Below are 21,076 nucleotides of genomic sequence, written 5' to 3'. Positions count from 1 at the left end.
TGATTGCCACGTTAAAAAAAAAAAAGTACGAGTTAGGCCGGAATCTCGGCGCGTCGGCCGTCTCGCACTGCATTACATCCAGCCCCTAGTCTATTGCAACATGCCTGTGACTTTATGTTACATCCATGTGTCCAAATGTGCACGGACTGAGACGGTCAGTGTCCGTAGATGCTGAGATACCAGTTGAGGAGTCTTTTAAAGCATCATGAAAACTTACACCAGCCCGTTGGCAGGTGCAGATTAACCATCTGAAAGGGTGTGGATCATAGGGTCGACCACACTTAGGTCAGCAGTCATTAGGTTGACCACTATTGGTCGACAGTGACTAGGTCGACAGCTGAAATAGGTCGATATGAGGTTTTTTAATTTTTCTTGTGTCGTTTTCATCGTAAAGTGACTGGGGACCCCAATTAGTGCACCGCGTCCACTCGCTTCGGCCACGGTGCCTCGCTCCGCTACTGCTGCGCTCGGCACAGGCTACTATTCCCAATCGTAGTCCACGTGGATCGTAAAGTATGAAAAAGTTCAAAAAATGAAAAAATAAGATTTTAAACCTACCGGTAAATCTTTTTCTCCTAGTCCGTAGAGGATGCTGGGGACTCCGTAAGGACCATGGGGTATAGACGGGCTCTGCAGGAGACATGGGCACTACAAATAACTTTAGATGGGCGTGCACTGGCTCCTCCCTCTATGCCCCTCCTCCAGACCTCAGTTAGAGAAACTGTGCCCAGAGGAGTCGGACAGTACGAGGAAAGGATTTTTGTTAATCTAAGGGAAAGATTCATACCAGCCCACACCATCCACACCGTATAACCTGGAATATACGCAACCAGTTAACAGTATGAACAAAACAGTATCAGCCAACAACTGATCTTAACTGTAACATAACCCTTATGTTAGCAACAACTATATACAAGTCATGCAGAAATATGTCCGCACTGGGACGGGCGCCCAGCATCCTCTACGGACTAGGAGAAATAGATTTACCGGTAGGTTTAAAATTTTATTTTCTCATACGTCCTAGAGCAGGGATGGGGAACTTTCGGCTCTCCAGCTGCTGTTGAACTACACATCCCAGCATGCCCTGCAACAGTTTTAGCATGACCAAATAGCAAAAATGTAGCAAGGCATGCTGGTATGTGTAGTTCAACAACAGCTGGAGGGCCGAAGGTTCCCCATCCCTGTCCTAGAGGATGCTGGGGACTACGTAAGGACCATGGGGATTATACCAAAGCTCCAAACCGGGCGGGAGAGTGCGGATGACTCTGCAGCACCGATTGAGCAAACATGAGGTCCTCATCAGCCAGGGTATCAAACTTGTAGAATTTTGCAAAAGTGTTTGAACCTGACCAAGTAGCCGCTCGGCAAAGCTGTAAAGCCGAGACGCCACGGGCAGCCGCCCAAGAAGACCCCACCTTCCTAGTGGAATGGGCCTTTACCAAATTTGGTAACGGCAATCCAACCGTAGAATGAGCCTGCTGAATCGTGTTACAGATCCAGCAAGCAATAGTGCCAACCTTGTTGGCTGCATACAGGACAAACAGTGCCTCTGTTTTCCTAATCCGAGCCGTCCTGGCTACGTAAATTTTTGAGGCCCTGACTACATCAAGGGACTTGGAATCCTCCAAGTCTCCCGTAGCCACAGGCACCACAATAGGCTGGTTCATATGAAACGATGACACCAACTTAGGCAAAAATTGAGGACGAGTCCTCAACTCAGCTCTATCCACATGGAAAATGAGATAGGAGCTCTTATGAGACAAAGCCGCCAATTCGGACACCCGCCTAGCAGATACCAAGGCCAACAACATGACCACCTTCCAAGTGAGAAATTTTAATTCAACTGTTTGAAGATGCTCAAACCAGTGAGATCTTAGGAACTGTAACCCACGTTAAGGTCCCATGGTGCCACTGGGGCACAAAAGGAGGCTGGATGTGTAGCACTCCCTTTACAAAAGTCTGGATTTCTGGGAGAGAAGCCAATTCCTTCTGGAAGAATATAGATAGGGCCAAAATCTGTACCTTAATGGAGCCTAACTTTAGGCCCATATCCACTCCTGTCTGTAGAAAGTGGAGAAAACGGCCCAAGTGGAAATCTTCAGTAGGAGCATTCTTAGCTTCACACCAAGATACATACTTCCTCCAGATACGGTGATAATAAGAATTTACTTACCGATAATTCTATTTCTCGTAGTCCGTAGTGGATGCTGGGGACTCCGTAAGGACCATGGGGAATAGCGGCTCCGCAGGAGACTGGGCACAAAAGTAAAGCTTTAGAACTACCTGGTGTGCACTGGCTCCTCCCCCTATGACCCTCCTCCAAGCCTCAGTTAGGATACTGTGCCCGGACGAGCGTACACAATAAGGAAGGATTTTGAATCCCGGGTAAGACTCATACCAGCCACACCAATCACACCGTATAACTCGTGATCTAAACCCAGTTAACAGCATGATAACAGAGGAGCCTCTAGAAAAGATGGCTCACTACAGCAATAACCCGATTTTTTTGTAACAATAACTACGTACCAGTATTGCAGACAATCCGCACTTGGGATGGGCGCCCAGCATCCACTACGGACTACGAGAAATAGAATTATCGGTAAGTAAATTCTTATTTTCTCTAACGTCCTAAGTGGATGCTGGGGACTCCGTAAGGACCATGGGGATTATACCAAAGCTCCCAAACGGGCGGGAGAGTGCGGATGACTCTGCAGCACCAAATGAGAGAACTCCAGGTCCTCCTCAGCCAGGGTATCAATTTTGTAGAATTTTACAAACGTATTTGCTCCTGACCAAGTAGCTGCTTGGCAAAGTTGTAAAGCCGAGACCCCTCGGGCAGCCGCCCAAGATGAGCCCACCTTCCTTGTGGAGTGGGCATTTACAGATTTTTGGCTGTGGCAGGCCTGCCACAGAATGTGCAAGCTGAATTGTACTACAAATCCAACGAGCAATAGTCTGCTTAGAAGCAGGAGCACCCAGCTTGTTGGGTGCATACAGGATAAACAGCGAGTCAGATTTTCTGACTCCAGCCGTCCTGGAAACATATATTTTCAGGGCCCTGACAACGTCTAGCTACTTGGAGTCCTCCAAGTCCCTAGTAGCCGCAGGCACCACAATAGGTTGGTTCAGGTGAAACGCTGAAACCACCTTAGGGAGAAACTGAGGACGAGTCCTCAATTCCGCCCTGTCCGAATGGAAAATCAGATAAGGGCTTTTACAGGATAAAGCCGCCAATTCTGACACGCGCCTGGCCCAGGCCAGGGCCAACAGCATGACCACTTTCCATGTGAGATATTTTAACTCCACAGATTTAAGTGGTTCAAACCAATGTGACTTTTGGAACCCAAAAACTACATTGAGATCCCAAAGTGCCACTGGAGGCACAAAAGGAGGCTGTATATGCAGTACCCCTTTTACAAACGTCTGAACTTCAGGGACTGAAGCTAGTTCTTTTTGGAAGAAAATTGACAGGGCCGAAATTTGAACCTTAATGGACCCCAATTTCAGGCCCATAGACACTCCTGTTTGCAGGAAATGTAGGAATCGACCCAGTTGAATTTCCTCCGTCGGGCCTTACTGGCCTCGCACCACGCAACATATTTTCGCCAAATGCGGTGATAATGTTTTGCGGTTACATCCTTCCTGGCTTTGATCAGGATAGGGATGACTTCATCCGGAATGCCTTTTTTCCTTCAGGATCCGGCGTTCAACCGCCATGCCGTCAAACGCAGCCGCGGTAAGTCTTGGAACAGACAGGGTCCTTGCTGGAGCAGGTCCCTTCTTAGAGGTAGAGGCCACGGATCCTCCGTGAGCATCTCTTGAAGTTCCGGTTACCAAGTCCTTCTTGGCCAATCCGGAGCCACGAATATAGTGCTTACTCCTCTCCATCTTATCAATCTCAGTACCTTGGGTATGAGAGGCAGAGGAGGGAACACATACACCGACTGGTACACCCGCGGTGTTACCAGAGCGTCTACAGCTATTGCCTGAGGGTCCCTTGACCTGGCGCAATACCTGTCGAGTTTTTCCCAACGGTTTATAATCATGTGGAAGACTTCTGGGTGAAGTCTCCACTCTCCCGGGTGGAGGTCGTGTCTGCTGAGGAAGTCTGCTTCCCAGTTGTCCACTCCCGGAATGAATACTGCTGACAGTGCTATCACATGATTTTCCGCCCAGCGAAGAATCCTTGCAGCTTCTGCCATTGCCCTCCTGCTTCTTGTGCCACCCTGTCTGTTTACGTGGGTGACTGCCGTGATGTTGTCCGACTGGATCAACACCGGCTGACCTTGAAGCAGGGGTCTTGCTAAGCTTAGAGCATTGTAAATGGCCCTTAGCTTCAGGATATTTATGTGAAGTGATGTCTCCAGGCTTGACCATAAGCCCTGGAAATTCCTTCCCTGTGTGACTGCTCCCCAGCCTCGCAGGCTGGCATCCGTGGTCACCAGGACCCAGTCCTGAATGCCGAATCTGCGGCCCTCTAGAAGATGAGCACTCTGCAACCACCACAGGAGGGACACCCTTGTCCTTGGTGACAGGGTTATCCGCTGATGCATCTGAAGATGCGACCCGGACCATTTGTCCAGCAGGTCCCACTGGAAAGTTCTTGCGTGGAATCTGCCGAATGGGATTGCTTCGTAGGAAGCCACCATTTTACCCAGAACCCTTGTGCATTGATGCACTGAGAGTTGGCTCGGTTTTAGGAGGTTCCTGACTAGCTCGGATAACTCCCTGGCTTTCTCCTCCGGGAGAAACACCTTTTTCTGGACTGTGTCCAGGATCATCCCTAGGAACAGAAGACGAGTCGTCGGAACCAGCTGCGATTTTGGAATATTGAGAATCCAATCGTGCTGCCGCAACACTACCTGAGATAGTGCTACACCGACCTCCAACTGTTCCCTGGATCTTACCCTTATCAGGGAATCGTCCAAGTAAGGGATAACTAAAATTCCCTTCCTTCGAAGGAATATCATCATTTCGGCCATTACCTTGGTAAAGACCCGGGGTGCCGTGGACCATCCATACGGCAGCGTCTGAACTGATAGTGACAGTTCTGTACCATAAACCTGAGGTACCCTTGGTGAGAAGGGTAAATTGGGACATGAAGGTAAGCATCCTTGATGTCCCGAGACATCATGTAGTCCCCTTCTTCCAGGTTCGCAATCACTGCTCTGAGTGACTCAATCTTGAATTTGAACCTCTGTATGTAAGTGTTCAAAGATTTTAGATTTAGAATCGGTCTCACCGAGCCGTCCAGCTTCGGTACCACAACAGTGTGGAATAATACCCCGTTCCCTGTTGCAGGAGGGGTACCTTGATTATCACCTGCTGGGAATACAGCTTGTGAATGGCTTCCAAAACTGTCTCCCTGTCAGAAGGAGACATCGGTAAAGCCGACTTTAGGAAACGGCGAGGGGGAGACGTCTCGAATTCCAATTTGTACCCCTGAGATACCACCTGAAGGATCCAGGGGTCTACTTGCGAGTGAGCCCACTGCGCGCTGAAATTCATTGAGACGGGCCCCCCACCGTGCCTGATTCTGCTTGTAAAGCCCCAGCGTCATACTGAGGGCTTGGCAGAGGCGGGAGAGGGTTTCTGTTCCTGGGAACTGGCTGATTTCTGCAGCCTTTTTCCTCTCCCTCTGTCACGGGGCAGAAATGAGGAACCTTTTGCCCGCTTGTCCACGAAAAGACTGCGCCTGATAATACGGCGTCTTCTCATGTTGAGAGGCGACCTGGGGTACAAACGTGGATTTCCCAGCTGTTGCCGTGGCCACCAGGTCTGAAAGACCGACCCCAAATAACTCCTCCCCTTAATAAGGCAATACTTCCAAATGCCGTTTGGAATCCACATCACCTGACCACTGTCGTGTCCATAACCCTCTACTGGTAGAAATGGACAACGCACTTAGACTTGATGCCAGTGGGCAAATATTCCGCTGTGCATCACGCATATATAGAAATGCATCTTTCAAATGCTCTATAGGCAATAATATACTGTCCCTATCTAGGGTATCAATATTTTCAGTCACGGAATCCGACCACGCCAACCCAGCACTGCACATCCAGGCTGAGGCGATTGCTGGTCGCAGTATAACACCAGTATGTGTGTAAATACATTTTAGGATACCCTCCTGCTTTCTATCAGCAGGATCCTTAAGGGCGGCCATCTCAGGAGAGGGTAGAGCCCTTGTTCTTACAAGCGTGTGAGCGCTTTATCCACCCTAGGGGGTGTTTCCCAACGCACCCTAACCTCTGGCGGGAAAGGATATAATGCCAATAACATTTTAGAAATTATCAGTTGTTATCGGGGGAAACCCACGCATCATCACACACCTCATTTAATTTCTCAGATTCAGGAAAACTACAGGTAGTTTTTCCTCACCGAACATAATACCCCTTTTTGGTGGTACTCGTATTATCAGAAATGTGTAAAACATTTTTCATTGCCTCAATCATGTAACGTGTGGCCCTACTGGAAGTCACATTTGTCTCTTCACCGTCGACACTGGAGTCAGTATCCGTGTCGGCGTCTATATCTGCCATCTGAGGTAACGGGCGCTTTAGAGCCCCTGACGGCCTATGAGACGTCTGGACAGGCACAAGCTGAGTAGCCGGCTGTCTCATGTCAACCACTGTCTTTTATACAGAGCTGACACTGTCACGTAATTCCTTCCAACAGTTCATCCACTCAGGTGTCGACCCCCTAGGGGGTGACATCACTATTACAGGCAATCTTCTCCGTCTCCACATCATTTTTCTCCTCATACATGTCGACACAAACGTACCGACACACAGCACACACACAGGGAATGCTCTGATAGAGGACAGGACCCCACTAGCCCTTTGGGGAGACAGAGGGAGAGTTTGCCAGCACACACCAGAGCGCTATATATATACAGGGATAACCTTATATAAGTGTTTTTCCCCTTATAGCTGCTGTATTGTTAATACTGCGCCTAATTAGTGCCCCCCTCTCTTTTTTAACCCTTTCTGTAGTGTAGTGACTGCAGGGGAGAGCCAGGGGAGCTTCCCTCCAACTGAGCTGTGAGGGAAAATGGCGCCAGTGTGCTGAGGAGATAGGCTCCGCCCCTTTTTCGCGGACTTTTCTCCTGCTTTTTTATGGATTCTGGCAGGGGTTAAAATTCATCCATATAGCCCTGGGGGCTATATGTGATGTATTTTCGCCAGCCAAGGTGTTTTTATTGCTGCTCAGGGCGCCCCCCCCTAGCGCCCTGCACCCTCAGTGACCGAAGTGTGAAGTGTGCTGAGGAGCAATGGCGCACAGCTGCAGTGCTGTGCGCTACCTTGGTGAAGACAGGACGTCTTCTGCCGCCGATTTTCCGGACCTCTTCTGTCTTCTGGCTCTGTAAGGGGGCCGGCGGCGCGGCTCTGGGACCCATCCATGGCTGGGCCTGTGATCGTCCCTCTGGAGCTAATGTCCAGTAGCCTAAGAAGCCCAATCCACTCTGCACGCAGGTGAGTTCGCTTCTTCTCCCCTTAGTCCCTCGATGCAGTGAGCCTGTTGCCAGCAGGTCTCACTGAAAATAAAAAACCTAAAACTAAACTTTTCACTAAGCAGCTCAGGAGAGCCACCTAGTGTGCACCCTTCTCGTTCGGGCACAAAAATCTAACTGAGGCTTGGAGGAGGGTCATAGGGGGAGGAGCCAGTGCACACCAGGTAGTTCTAAAGCTTTACTTTTGTGCCCAGTCTCCTGCGGAGCCGCTATTCCCCATGGTCCTTACGGAGTCCCCAGCATCCACTTAGGACGTTAGAGAAAATGTTTTTCGCCGTCACCTCCTTCCTAGCCTTTATCAGAGTAGGGATGACTTCCTCCGGAATACCTTTCCCAGCTAGGATTCGGTGTTAAACCGCCATGCCGTCAAACGTAACCGCGGTAAGTCTTGGAACACGCAGGGCCCCTGCTGCAACAGGTCCTCCCTGAGAGGAAGAGGCCATGGATCTTCTGTAAGCATCTCCTGAAGATCTGAATACCAGGCCCTTCGAGGACAATCTGGAACAATGAGTACTGTCCGCACTCTTTTTCGTCTTATGATTCTCAATATTTTTGAGATGAGAGGAAGAGGAGGGAACACATAGACCGACTGAAACACCCATGGTGTCACCAGGGCGTCCACCGCTACTGCCTGTGGGTCCCTAGACCTGGCACAATACCTCCGAAGTTTCTTGTTGAGGCGTGACGCCATCATGTCTATTTGAGGAAGTCCCCAAAGACTTGTTATCTCTGCAAAAAACTTCTTGATGAAGTCCCCACTCTCCTGGATGGAGATCGTGTCTGCTGAGGAAGTCTGCTTCCCAGTTGTCCACTCCCAGTCTTGAATGCCGAACCTGCGACCCTCTAGAAGGTGAGCACTCTGCAGCCACCACAGGAGGGACACCCTGGCCATGGGGGACAGGGTTATTTTCTGATGTATTTGAAGATGGGACCCGGACCACTTGCCCAGAAGGTCCCACTGAAAAGTCCTCGCATGAAACCTGCCGAAGGGGATGGCCTCGTAGGTCGCCACCATTTTCCACAGTACTCGAGTGCATTGATGGACTGACACTCATTTTGGTTTTAGCAGGTCTCTGACCATGTTCTGGAGTTCCTTGGCTTTTTCCATTGGGAGAAAAACCCTCTTCTGTTCCGTGTCCAGAATCATGCCTAAGAAAGATAGTCGAGTCGTTGGAATCAACTGTGACTTTGGTAGATTTAGAATCCAGCCATGCTGCTGCAGCACTCTCAGGGAGAGTGACACGCTTTTCAGCAACTGATCTCTCGATCTCGCTTTTATCAGGAGATCGTCCAAGTACGGGATAATTGTGACTCCTTGCCTACGCAGGAGCACCATCATTTCAGCCATTACCTTGGTGAAAACCCTCGGGGCCGTGGAAAGCCCAAACGGCAACGTCTGAAACTGGTAATGGCAGTCCTGTACAGCGAATCTCAGGTATGCCTGATGAGGAGGATATATGGGGACGTGAAGGTATGCATCCTTTATGTCTAGTGACACCATAAAATCTCCCCCTTCCAGGCTGGCCTGAGCGATTCCATCTTGAACCTTTTTAAGTACAGGTTTAGGGATTTTAAATTTAGAATGGGTCTGACCGAGCCATCCGGTTTCGGGACCACAAACAGAGTTGAATAGTACCCTTTTCCCTGTTGTATTAGGGGAACCTTGATAATCACTTGCTGTTGACACAGCTTTTGAATTGCAGCTAAAACTATCTCCCTCTCTGGGGGAGAAGCTGGTAAAGCCGATTTGAAGAATCGGCGAGGAGGCACGTCTTCGAATTCCAGCTTGTAGCCTTGGGATACAATTTCCATCGCCCAAGGATCCACGTCCGACTGAACCCAGACGTGGCTGAAGAGTCGAAGACGTGCCCCCACCGGCGCGGACACCCTCAGTGGAGCCCCAGCGTCATGCGGTGGATTTAGTAGAAGCCGGGGAGGACTTCTGCTCCTGGGAACTAGCTGTAGCATGCATTCTTTTCCCTCTACCCTTACCTCTGGAGAGGAAGGAAGAGCCCCGACCTCTTCTGGACTTATGCGACCGAAAGGACTGCATCTGATACAGTGGTGTTTTCTTTTGCTGTGGGGGAACATAAGGCAAAAAAGTAGATTTACCCGCGGTAGCTGTGGAAACCAGGTCCGCGAGACCTTCCCCAAATAAAACTTCACCCTTGTAAGGCAAAACTTCCATATGCCTCTTTGAGTCGGCATCACCCGTCCATTGGCGGGTCCACAGGGCTCACCTAGCAGAAATCGCCATGGCGTTGGCCCTCGAACCTAGTAGCCCAACGTCTCTCTGAGCGTCTCTCATATATAAGACTGCGTCTTTGATGTGACCTAAGGTCAATCAAATGGTATCCCTATCAAGGGTATCAATATCAGCTGACAAGGTATCTGTCCAAGCTGCTACCGCACTACAAACCCAAGCCGATGCTATTGCCGGTCTGAGCAAAGCCCCCGTATGTGTATAAATTGATTTTAAAGTTGTTTCCTGTCTGCGATCAGCAGGATCCTTGAGGGCCGCCATGTCTGGAGACGGTAGCGCCACCTTCTTGGATAAGCGCGTTAAAGCCTTGTCCACCCTGGGCGAGGATTCCCAACGTACCCTGTCCTGTGCAGGGAAAGGGTATGCCATAAGAATTCTCTTGGGAATCTGCAGTTTCTTGTCTGGAGTTTCCCAAGCCTTTTCAAATAACGCGTTCAGCTCATGAGATGGGGGAAACGTTACCTCAGGTTTCTTTTCCTTAAACATGTGTACCCTCGTGTCAGGGACAGAGGGGTCATCTGTGATATGCAAAACATCTTTTATTGCAATAATCATATAATTAATACTTTTGGCCACCCTTGGGTGTAACCTTGCATCATCGTAGTCGACACTGGAGTCAGAATCCGTGTCGGTATCAGTGTCTGCTATTTGGGATAGGGGACGTTTTTGAGACCCTGAAGGGCCCTGTGACACCGTCAAAGCCATTGATTGACTCCCTGTATTATCCCTGGACTCTGCTTTGTCTAATCTCTTATGTAATAGTCACATTTGCATTTAAAACATTCCACATGTCCAACCAATCAGGTGTCGGCGTTGCCGACGGAGACACCACAATCATCTGCTCCACCTCCTCCTTAGATGAGCCTTCCGCTTCAGACATGCCGACACACGCGTACCGACACCCCCACACAGACAGGGATATATTTATATGGAGACAGTTCCCCAATAAGGCCCTTTAAAGAGACAGAGAGAGAGTATGCCAGCACACCCCCAGCGCCAACTGACACTGGAAACCTAATTTCCAGATAAACAGCGCTCTTATATAACTATATATATATACACTCGCTGCGCCTTACAAGTGCCCCCCCCCCCCCCTCTTTTTTGCCCTCTGTCACCGTGTTCAGCGGGGAGAGTCCGGGGAGCCAGCTTCTCTGCAGTGTGCTGTGGAGAAAATGGCGCTGGTTAGTGCTGTGGGATCAAGCTCCGCCCCCTCAGCGGCAGGCTTCGGTCCCGCTCAAATTTTCAATACTGGCGGGGGATTGTATAATCTACTGCCTCCGCAGCCTATATAACTATATAAGCCAGTCCTAGAGGTTTATTATTGCTGCCCAGGGCGCCCCCCCTGCGCCTTGCACCCATCAGTGCCTGCAGTGTGTGTTGTGTGTGGGAGCAATGGCGCGCAGCGTTACCTCAGAGAAGATCTGAAGTCTTCTGCCGCCTTTGAAGTCTTCTTTCTTCTAATACTCACCCGGCTTCTATCTTCCGACTCTGTGAGGAGGACGGCGGCGCGTCTCCGGGACGAACGGCGAGGGTGAGACATGCGTTCCGACCCTCTGGAGCTAATGGTGTCCAGTAGCCTAAGAAGCAGAGCCTATCATTTAAGTAGGTCTGCTTCTCTCTCCTCAGTCCCACGATGCAGGGAGCCTGTTGCCAGCAGTGCTCCCTGAAAATAAAAAACCTAACAAAATTATTTTTCAGAGAAACTCAGGAGAGCTCCCCTGTAATGCACCCAGTCTCCTCTGGGCACAGGATCTAACTGAGGTTTGGAGGAGGGGCATAGAGGGAGGAGCCAGTGCACGCCCATCTAAAGTTCTTTGTAGTGCCCATGTCTCCTGCGGAGCCCGTCTATACCCCATGGTCCTTGCGGAGTCCCCAGCATCCTCTAGGACGTAAGAGAAAAAATAAATAGAAAAACTAATGTCAACCTTTTGTCACGTCGACCTAGAACATGTCGACCTATACACCACGTTGACCTAATGTATTTCGACTAATAGTGGTCGACCTAATGACTGTCGACCTACGTGTGGTCACCTAGAGACTGGACACCCATCTGAATATGGCTTGCTGTGTCAAGAATTCTGTATCTTTGTACGGAACGACTATTAGTGCCACGCAGTGGCACACACCTCTGTGCGTCTGCTTAGCAACCCCCGTTACCTGTTCTGTAGCAGGGACAAAAGTTACTCCATCTAACAGGAGTATACACACGTACTTGAGCAGCCTTGCTGAATGCTGCTACATGAGAACGCTGCTTTCTCTCCCCCCTTCTGGCCCTGAGGTTTGATAAAAATCCCTGCGGGTTTGCATAGTTGCATATGCGTGTGGTTTATATCACACTGTTTATATGAGTATATCAATGTGCTGTACAGGACAGTCTTAAGCCCCATACACACTAGACGAGAAAGTAAAAGATCTCACTCAGAAGGGCGAGATCTTTTACAATCTCGCCTAGTATGTACACTCAATGTCGTTAATGATGCGCACTCCCGCGTATCGTTAATGACCCCCTCCCTTGTTTGAACATGTACAGACGAGGGAGGTCCTCGTTAACGACAGCCATGCTGCAGGCGTAGTTCCCCCACCGCCGCCGCTTCCTTCCCCGCTGGCATCGTCAAGTGTATATGCACTTGCAGCTGCCGGCACCCCGCCGGGTCCCCACCGCTGCCAATATTGGTGTCGGCTCGGCTAGTGTGTACAGGGCTTTAAAATGAGTCATGTGTCACAAGTGACATCACTACCTGAAACATAACAACAGCACAAATTAATTTTACAGAAAACCTCTATTAACCACTTGCCTGGCACTAACGTATGAGATATGACTGCAGCCTGACCAGGTTGTATCCCATACTTCCGGCACTCCCTGTTATGGAGGAAACTGCAATGTGAATGGGTCTGAGCCTGCTCGGACTTGGGTCGCACCCAGGCTCAAATGCCGGGTCCAACCCGGGTTTGCAATCTGAAAGCGGTATATCTAAGCAATATACCAAAATGCTGTGTGAATAGGTTATCCTGTATTAGTGATGTTGAGCTAATCCTCTGCTGCCATCTAGTGGCCTTTGTGATGAATGATCAAAACGTAGACAGCATTTGAAGGAAGTGTGCAAGGCTGGTTATGGACAGAGGACTTATTCATGCCAGTGCATTCACAGCTGTGAATTTGTACGCAAATAATGTATGAAAATCTGCTAATGCTGGAGCCGCCTGGTAATGTGCTGAGACACCCCGCCGGTGGCTTCGCAGATCCAGGCAACTGCGTACAAACGTGCAGGGGCGGTCCTTCGATAACCAATCATGTAAGTAACCCTATGCCTGTGGGATCCGAGACGCTGGCGCTATGCTTGCGTTTTTGCTGCCACTTCCGGTTACCTCCCCCAAACGCTCCCTGACTGTCAATCACTTAGCAAAAAAATCCTCACTGCAATCAACATCAATATGGTACTGTACTTTGGCGCAACTCTCAACTCCGTAAATATAGGCAATGCGTACAACTCTAAATCAGGCCCAGAGAGGAGATATTTTAGTGTACTGATAGATTTATGAAGAAGACTGATCAAATGTACTGTGACAGGGACAGCATGCTTTCACATGAGGTTAATGTGGAGCAATAAACAGCATGGGGTAATGAGATCCAGTCCAAGACAGCAGTGCAAGTGGGCGGGTACGGGTGGGTATGGCGTACCCTTAAGAATTTAGCCGTGGGTACGCCATACCCATTGCCGACGGGCTGACGCTCCCTCTTTCCCTCCGCTGCTGCGAGGGGAGGAGAGCGCAGCGTGCGCCTCTCCTGCCCCTCAGTGTCTACCTTCAATTCAGTGCCGGCCCGTGAGCCAATCAGAGCTCGCAGACCGGCAGCCAAGGCTCCTGATTGGCTGCCGGACCGCGAGCTTTGATTGGCTCATGGATCGCACTGAATTGAAGGTAGACACCCGCATCGCCGCCGGAGACTGAGGGGCAGGAGAGGCGCACGCTGCACTCTCCTCCCCTCACACCCTGGATAGCAGCAGCGGTGAGCAGCAGGGGAAGGGGAGGGGGGCATGTGTACCTGGCACTGGGGGGACATGTGTATCTGGCATTGGGTGCATTCTGGCACTGTGGGGGCATTTCTGTATCTGGCACTGGGGGGCAATGTATATCTGACACAGTGGGGGCATTTGTGTATCTGGCACTGTGAGGCAATGTATATCTGGCACTGTGGGGCAATGTATATCTGACACTGTGGGGCAACGTGTATCTGGCACTATTGGGGTCATATGTGTATCTGCCCCTCCCCCCATATGTGTATCATGTCCCAATTTTCATTGGCCACACACATTTTTGGGCGCGCACACAGTACCTATAAGACATTTTTTCTACTTGCACCACTGGTCCAAGATTTCCTAGAATCAGTGGTAAGCCACAATGAAGACTACTTGGCAGCACCCATAGCCAAATTAAGGGGGGGGATGCATACTCTACCCTGGGCCCCCCGCCACCAGCCAGAGCACACTGACATAATTAGCTTTCCCTCCTATGCAACAGCAGAACCAGCAGCCAGAATGCGAGCAGGACAGAAGGCAGTGCAGGCAGAGACACAGGAATATCATGTTTCATGAACTATCAAATGAGCTTCCCAAGGATGTTGGAGAGAGCTGTAAGTTGCACAGGGTGGGATCCTTGTGTCACTTACAGCTTTCTCCACACCTTGGTTTCTGAGTCCTGTGTAACTTGTTATCTAATGAAGGTCTAGAGAGACACACACACACACACACACACACACACACACACACACAGTCCTCCTGAGTCTTGTCCCAGGGTGTAAGTAGTACAGAGGCTGCTGCTATTTTTGCATGTGACAAGATAAACTATAGATTTTATTTTTCTATGTGTATTTTAAGGTTGTTTAAGTTGCTTTTGTTCCACTACAAGAACATTTTATAAAATAGTTGTCTTTCAATTAGGTGGAGCTATAAACGGTACCCAGGCATTACTAAGCTATTAGTTCAAATCTAATATACGCCATTGGGCTAAATTTAATATACACAATCCATACCTCCCAACATGTGACCTATTCCAGGAGGGACAAAATGCTCTCTACCTGGACTTCCTTCTTACATTATGATTGCAATCACCTGTGTTAAAACACCTTTCTTATTAATTAAATAGTTCAACACAAGTGACTACAATCATATATTAAGAGGGAAGTCCAGGTAGAGAGCATTTTGTCCCTCCTGGATTAAGTCATGTTTGGAGTTATGCACAATCTAATATACAACACCCCCTCTCCCTCCCTCTTTCACTGGGGCCCCCCTGTCCTTAGTGCCCCGGGCACCCCCAAGCCTTAATCCGGCCCTGGCAGCTCCTGACATCAGCCTTTAAAGGTGTGTAAGTGCAGATCCACAGGGATTCAGATGGTGAACCAGCTGACTGGTCGATAGGCTGGGGGCGTGGAGTTACGATAGATGGATGTGTTGCCAACTTGCTTGTGAACTGTGAAGTGTATGCTGTCTGAAGGTAACCTGATGATTTTTTACCTGCCTGAAAATAAAGGAACTACTTGAACCTTTTAATCTAGAATATGTGATCCTTTCACTGTACCCATTAAAAAAATAAGAATTTACTTACCGATAATTCTATTTCTCGTAGTCCGTAGTGGATGCTGGGGACTCCGTAAGGACCATGGGGAATAGCGGCTCCGCAGGAGACTGGGCACAAAAGTAAAGCTTTAGAACTACCTGGTGTGCACTGGCTCCTCCCCCTATGACCCTCCTCCAAGCCTCAGTTAGGATACTGTGCCCGGACGAGCGTACACAATAAGGAAGGATTTTGAATCCCGGGTAAGACTCATACCAGCCACACCAATCACACCGTACAACTCGTGATCTAAACCCAGTTAACAGCATGATAACAGAGGAGCCTCTAGAAAAGATGGCTCACTACAGCAATAACCCGATTTTTTGGTAACAATAACTATGTACCAGTATTGCAGACAATCCGCACTTGGGATGGGCGCCCAGCATCCACTACGGACTACGAGAAATAGAATTATCGGTAAGTAAATTCTTATTTTCTCTAACGTCCTAAGTGGATGCTGGGGACTCCGTAAGGACCATGGGGATTATACCAAAGCTCCCAAACGGGCGGGAGAGTGCGGATGACTCTGCAGCACCAAATGAGAGAACTCCAGGTCCTCCTCAGCCAGGGTATCAATTTTGTAGAATTTTACAAACGTATTTGCTCCTGACCAAGTAGCTGCTCGGCAAAGTTGTAAAGCCGAGACCCCTCGGGCAGCCGCCCAAGATGAGCCCATCTTCCTTGTGGAGTGGGCATTTACAGATTTTTGGCTGTGGCAGGCCTGCCACAGAATGTGCAAGCTGAATTGTACTACAAATCCAACGAGCAATAGTCTGCTTAGAAGCAGGAGCACCCAGCTTGTTGGGTGCATACAGGATAAACAGCGAGTCAGATTTTCTGACTCCAGCCGTCCTGGAAACATATATTTTCAGGGCCCTGATAACGTCTAGCAACTTGGAGTCCTCCAAGTCCCTAGTAGCCGCAGGCACCACAATAGGTTGGTTCAGGTGAAACGCTGAAACCACTTTAGGGAGAAACTGAGGACGAGTCCTCAATTCCGCCCTGTCCGAATGGAAAATCAGATAAGAGCTTTTACAGGATAAAGCCGCCAATTCTGACACGCGCCTGGCCCAGGCCAGGGCCAACAGCATGACCACTTTCCATGTGAGATATTTTTAACTCCACAGATTTAAGTGGTTCAAACCAATGTGACTTTTGGAACCCAAAAACTACATTGAGATCTCAAGGTGCCACTGGAGGCACAAAAGGAGGCTGTATATGCAGTATCCCTTTTACAACGTCTGAACTTCAGGGACTGAAGCTAGTTCTTTCTGGAAGAAAATTGACAGGGCCGAAATTTGAACCTTAATGGACCCCAATTTCAGGCCCATAGACACTCCTGTTTGCAGGAAATGTAGGAATCGACCCAGTTGAATTTCCTCCGTCGGGCCTTACTGGCCTCGCACCACGCAACATATTTTCGCCAAATGCGGTGATAATGTTTTGCGGTTACATCCTTCCTGGCTTTGATCAGGATAGGGATGACTTCATCCGGAATGCCTTTTTTCCTTCAGGATCCGGCGTTCAACCGCCATGCCGTCAAACGCAGCCGCGGTAAGTCTTGGAACAGACAGGGTCCTTGCTGGAGCAGGTCCCTTCTTAGAGGTAGAGGCCACGGATCCTCCGTGAGCATCTCTTGAAGTTCCGGTTACCAAGTCCTTCTTGGCCAATCCGGAGCCACGAATATAGTGCTTACTCCTCTCCATCTTATCAATCTCAGTACCTTGGGTATGAGAGGCAGATGAGGGAACACATACACTGACTGGTACACCCACGGTGTTACCAGAGCGTCTACAGCTATTGCCTGAGGGTCCCTTGACCTGGCGCAATACCTGTCGAGTTTTTCCCAACGGTTTATAATCATGTGGAAGACTTCTGGGTGAAGTCCCCACTCTCCCGGGTGGAGGTCGTGTCTGCTGAGGAAGTCTGCTTCCCAGTTGCCCACTCCCGGAATTGCTGACAGTGCTATCACATGATTTTCCGCCCAGCGAAGAATCCTTGCAGCTTCTGCCATTGCCCTCCTGCTTCTTGTGCCACCCTGTCTGTTTACGTGGGTGACTGCCGTGATGTTGTCCGACTGGATCAACACCGGCTTGTCACGATCCAGGTAATTCCTTATCAGTATTTACCTTCCAGATGTCTCCTGAGACTGTCCCAGTGTTCCAAGCCTGGATTCCATCTGCACTGTCTGTGTGCAGGACGCTGCATCTCATTGTCTCTAATCTCCTTACTGTGATTCTGGCAGCATCAGGGTTAAGTTTCACATGCAAGTTACAAACAGTCTTTCCCTCCAAGTTCAAACATGGGCGCAGCCATGTTTGTTTTCATCACATGTTGCTTTTCAGCCTATCAGCTGCACTCTGGTTTCTACCTTATTACCCAGCAGCTGCACTCTAGACTCTGCTTAATCAGCCAGCCAATCCCTGTTTCCCAGCTGGTATAAATATCTTGTTCCTGGGCTGGAAAGATGGTCAGTGCTTCAATTGTCTTCAGTGATTCCAGTGTGCAGTTCTTCCATGGACTTTCTCTGCTGTACAGCCTGACTCTGCAGTGTCTACATTGCTCCCTGTGACTGGCAGTTACCTGAGACCGGCTTCCAGCTTCTAGCTTCCAGCGGTGCTCTGCCCTGCCAGTAACCATCGGTGTTCCGCCATCGATCCCCAGTCACCATCGGTGTTCCGCCATCGATCCCCAGTCACCATCGGTGTTCCGCCATCGATCCCCAGTCTCCATCGGTGCTCCGCCATCGATCCCAAGTCTCCATCGGTGTTCCGCCATTGATCCCCAGTAACCATCGGTGTTCCGCCATCGATCCCAAGTCTCCATCGGTGTTTCGCCATCGATCCCAAGTCACCATCGGTGTTTCGCCATCGATCCCAAGTCTCCATCGGTGCTCCGCCATCGACCCCAAGTCTCCATCGGTGCTCCGCCATCGATCCCAAGTCTCCATCGGTGCTCCGCCATCGATCCCAAGTCTCCATCGGTGCTCCGCCATCGATCCCAAGTCTCCATCGGTGCTCCGCCATCGATCCCAAGTCACCATCGGTGTTCTGTCATCGATCCCAAGTATTTCTCTGAACTGTGATTCCTGTTACCTGTACCAAGTCATCAGTATTCCTCTGAACTGTGTTTAATAAACCTTTGAACTTTCCTTCGTTGTCTTGGTCACGCCTTCGGGCATTTGTTCTAAAGGTTCCCTGCATGTCTAAGAACCCTGTACTGCCTCCCAGGTACACATATACCTCAGCCCCTACAACTGAGGCTTCCCCCTGGTCAGCATCAGCCCTCAGTTGTGACAGTAAGCACTGACCTAATGGATCCGGCCGGAGACCAGGTCCAAGCGACCAGGCCGATGCAAGAACTTGCAGCCTGCCTTGAACGTCAGGGGGCTACACGGGGCCATGTGATTCGCTGTCTCCAGGACCTCTCCCCTCGGCTGGATGGAATACAAGTAACCCTCCGTGGTTCAGGGGCGTCCAGTGTGCCGACTGCAGTACCTTTGGTGGTATCCCCACCCACCATTCCCGTTTCTGCTCTTTGTCTCCATTTACCGACACCTGCCAAGTTTGATGGTTCCCCAAAAGCCTGTCGGGGTTTCCTAAATCAGTGTGAGATATATTTCGAGTTACAGCCTGGCAGTTTCCCAACTGACCGCACCAAGGTTGCTTACATCATCTCCCTCCTCAGTGGCTCCGCCCTCGATTGGGCATCATCTCTATGGGAGAAGTCTGATGCCCTGCTCTCTTCATACACAGATTTCGTGGCAACCTTCAGGCGCATCTTTGACAAACCCTCAGCCTCCTCTGATATCCTCCGGCTACGTCAGGGGACACAAACAGTCGGTAAATATCTGGTACAGTACCAGATCCTAGTGTCCGAACTTTCCTCAGCCCTAGAAGGGGCGTCTGTGTCTACAGCCCAAGAAGGGGCGTCTGTGTCTACAGCCCAAGAAGGGGCGTCTGTGTCTACAGCCCAAGTTGGGGCGTTCGTTTCTGCAACCCCAGGAGGGGTATCCAATGTTCAAGCTCTAGTAGGGGCATATGAGTCTTCTCAAAAAGGAGTTTCTGATCTGTCAGCCCCAGGAGGGGTGCTGGAGAAAACAACCCTGAGAGAGGTGTCTGATTCGTCAACCCCAGGAGGGGTCACCGAAATTTCAGCCCCAAGAGAAGTATCCAGAGCCAAGTTCCCAGATGGAAATTTTTGTGCTACAGATGCAGTTATGAACTCCTGTTTGCCGTCTTCAGAGAGCACCACCCTGTTGGCATCCAGCATGGACCAGATCCAGGATGGTCTAACTAAACACTCTGATACCACTCATTCCGGTTCTAACCGGATTCTGACTCCTTCAGCTCCAGCTGATTCAACTGTCTCCAAACTCAATCCTGTCTTATCCGTCGGTCTAAAGACTCCACCGGTCTCAGCCGGTTCAAGTTTGTCTGGACTCAATCTGGTCTCGTCCATAGGTCCAGTACAGTCTCCTCTGGTTCCAGCCAGTTCAAGTTCATCAGGATTCAATCTAGATTCTTCCGTTTGTTCAGATAAAGAATTTATAAGAAGTGTCCTGGGGCCACTCCTAAAGGAGGGGTGCTGTCACGATCCAGGTAATTCCTTATCAGTATTTACCTTCCAGATGTCTCCTGAGACTGTCCCAGTGTTCCAAGCCTGGATTCCATCTGCACTGTCTGTGTGCAGGACGCTGCATCTCATTGTCTCTAATCTCCTTACTGTGATTCTGGCAGCATCAGGGTTAAGTTTCACATGCAAGTTACAAACAGTCTTTCCCTCCAAGTTCAAACATGGGCGCAGCCATGTTTGTTTTCATCACATGTTGCTTTTCAGCCTATCAGCTGCACTCTGGTTTCTACCTTATTACCCAGCAGCTGCACTCTAGACTCTGCTTAATCAGCCAGCCAATCCCTGTTTCCCAGCTGGTATAAATATCTTGTTCCTGGGCTGGAAAGATGGTCAGTGCTTCAATTGTCTTCAGTGATTCCAGTGTGCAGTTCTTCCATGGACTTTCTCTGCTGTACAGCCTGACTCTGCAGTGTCTACATTGCTCCCTGTGACTGGCAGTTACCTGAGACCGGCTTCCAGCTTCTAGCTTCCAGCGGTGCTCTGCCCTGCCAGTAACCATCGGTGTTCCGCCATCGATCCCCAGTCACCATCGGTGTTCCGCCATCGATCCCCAGTCTCCATCGGTGCTCCGCCATCGATCCCAAGTCTCCATCGGTGTTCCGCCATTGATCCCCAGTAACCATCGGTGTTCCGCCATCGATCCCAAGTCTCCATCGGTGTTTCGCCATCGATCCCAAGTCACCATCGGTGCTCCGCCATCGATCCCAAGTCTCCATCGGTGCTCCGCCATCGATCCCAAGTCTCCATCGGTGCTCCGCCATCGACCCCAAGTCTCCATCGGTGCTCCGCCATCGATCCCAAGTCTCCATCGGTGTTCCGCCATCGATCCCAAGTCACCATCGGTGTTCTGTCATCGATCCCAAGTATTTCTCTGAACTGTGATTCCTGTTACCTGTACCAAGTCATCAGTATTCCTCTGAACTGTGTTTAATAAACCTTTGAACTTTCCTTCGTTGTCTTGGTCACGCCTTCGGGCATTTGTTCTAAAGGTTCCCTGCATGTCTAAGAACCCTGTACTGCCTCCCAGGTACACATATACCTCAGCCCCTACAACT

General features: G+C 49.9%; 1 protein-coding gene across 3 annotated transcripts in view; it reads right to left on the bottom strand.

The window, feature by feature from the left end:
• The window catches only part of TEKT4 (tektin 4), an 83,006-nt gene that overhangs the window by 13,753 nt on the left and 48,177 nt on the right, over positions 1–21,076 (bottom strand). The gene's annotated exons all lie outside the window — the stretch shown is intronic.

The sequence above is a fragment of the Pseudophryne corroboree genome, chromosome 3 (assembly GCF_028390025.1).
Source record: "Pseudophryne corroboree isolate aPseCor3 chromosome 3, aPseCor3.hap2, whole genome shotgun sequence".
NCBI classification, from domain to species: Eukaryota; Metazoa; Chordata; class Amphibia; order Anura; family Myobatrachidae; genus Pseudophryne; species Pseudophryne corroboree.
This window is presented reverse-complemented; position numbering and strand designations above follow the sequence as displayed.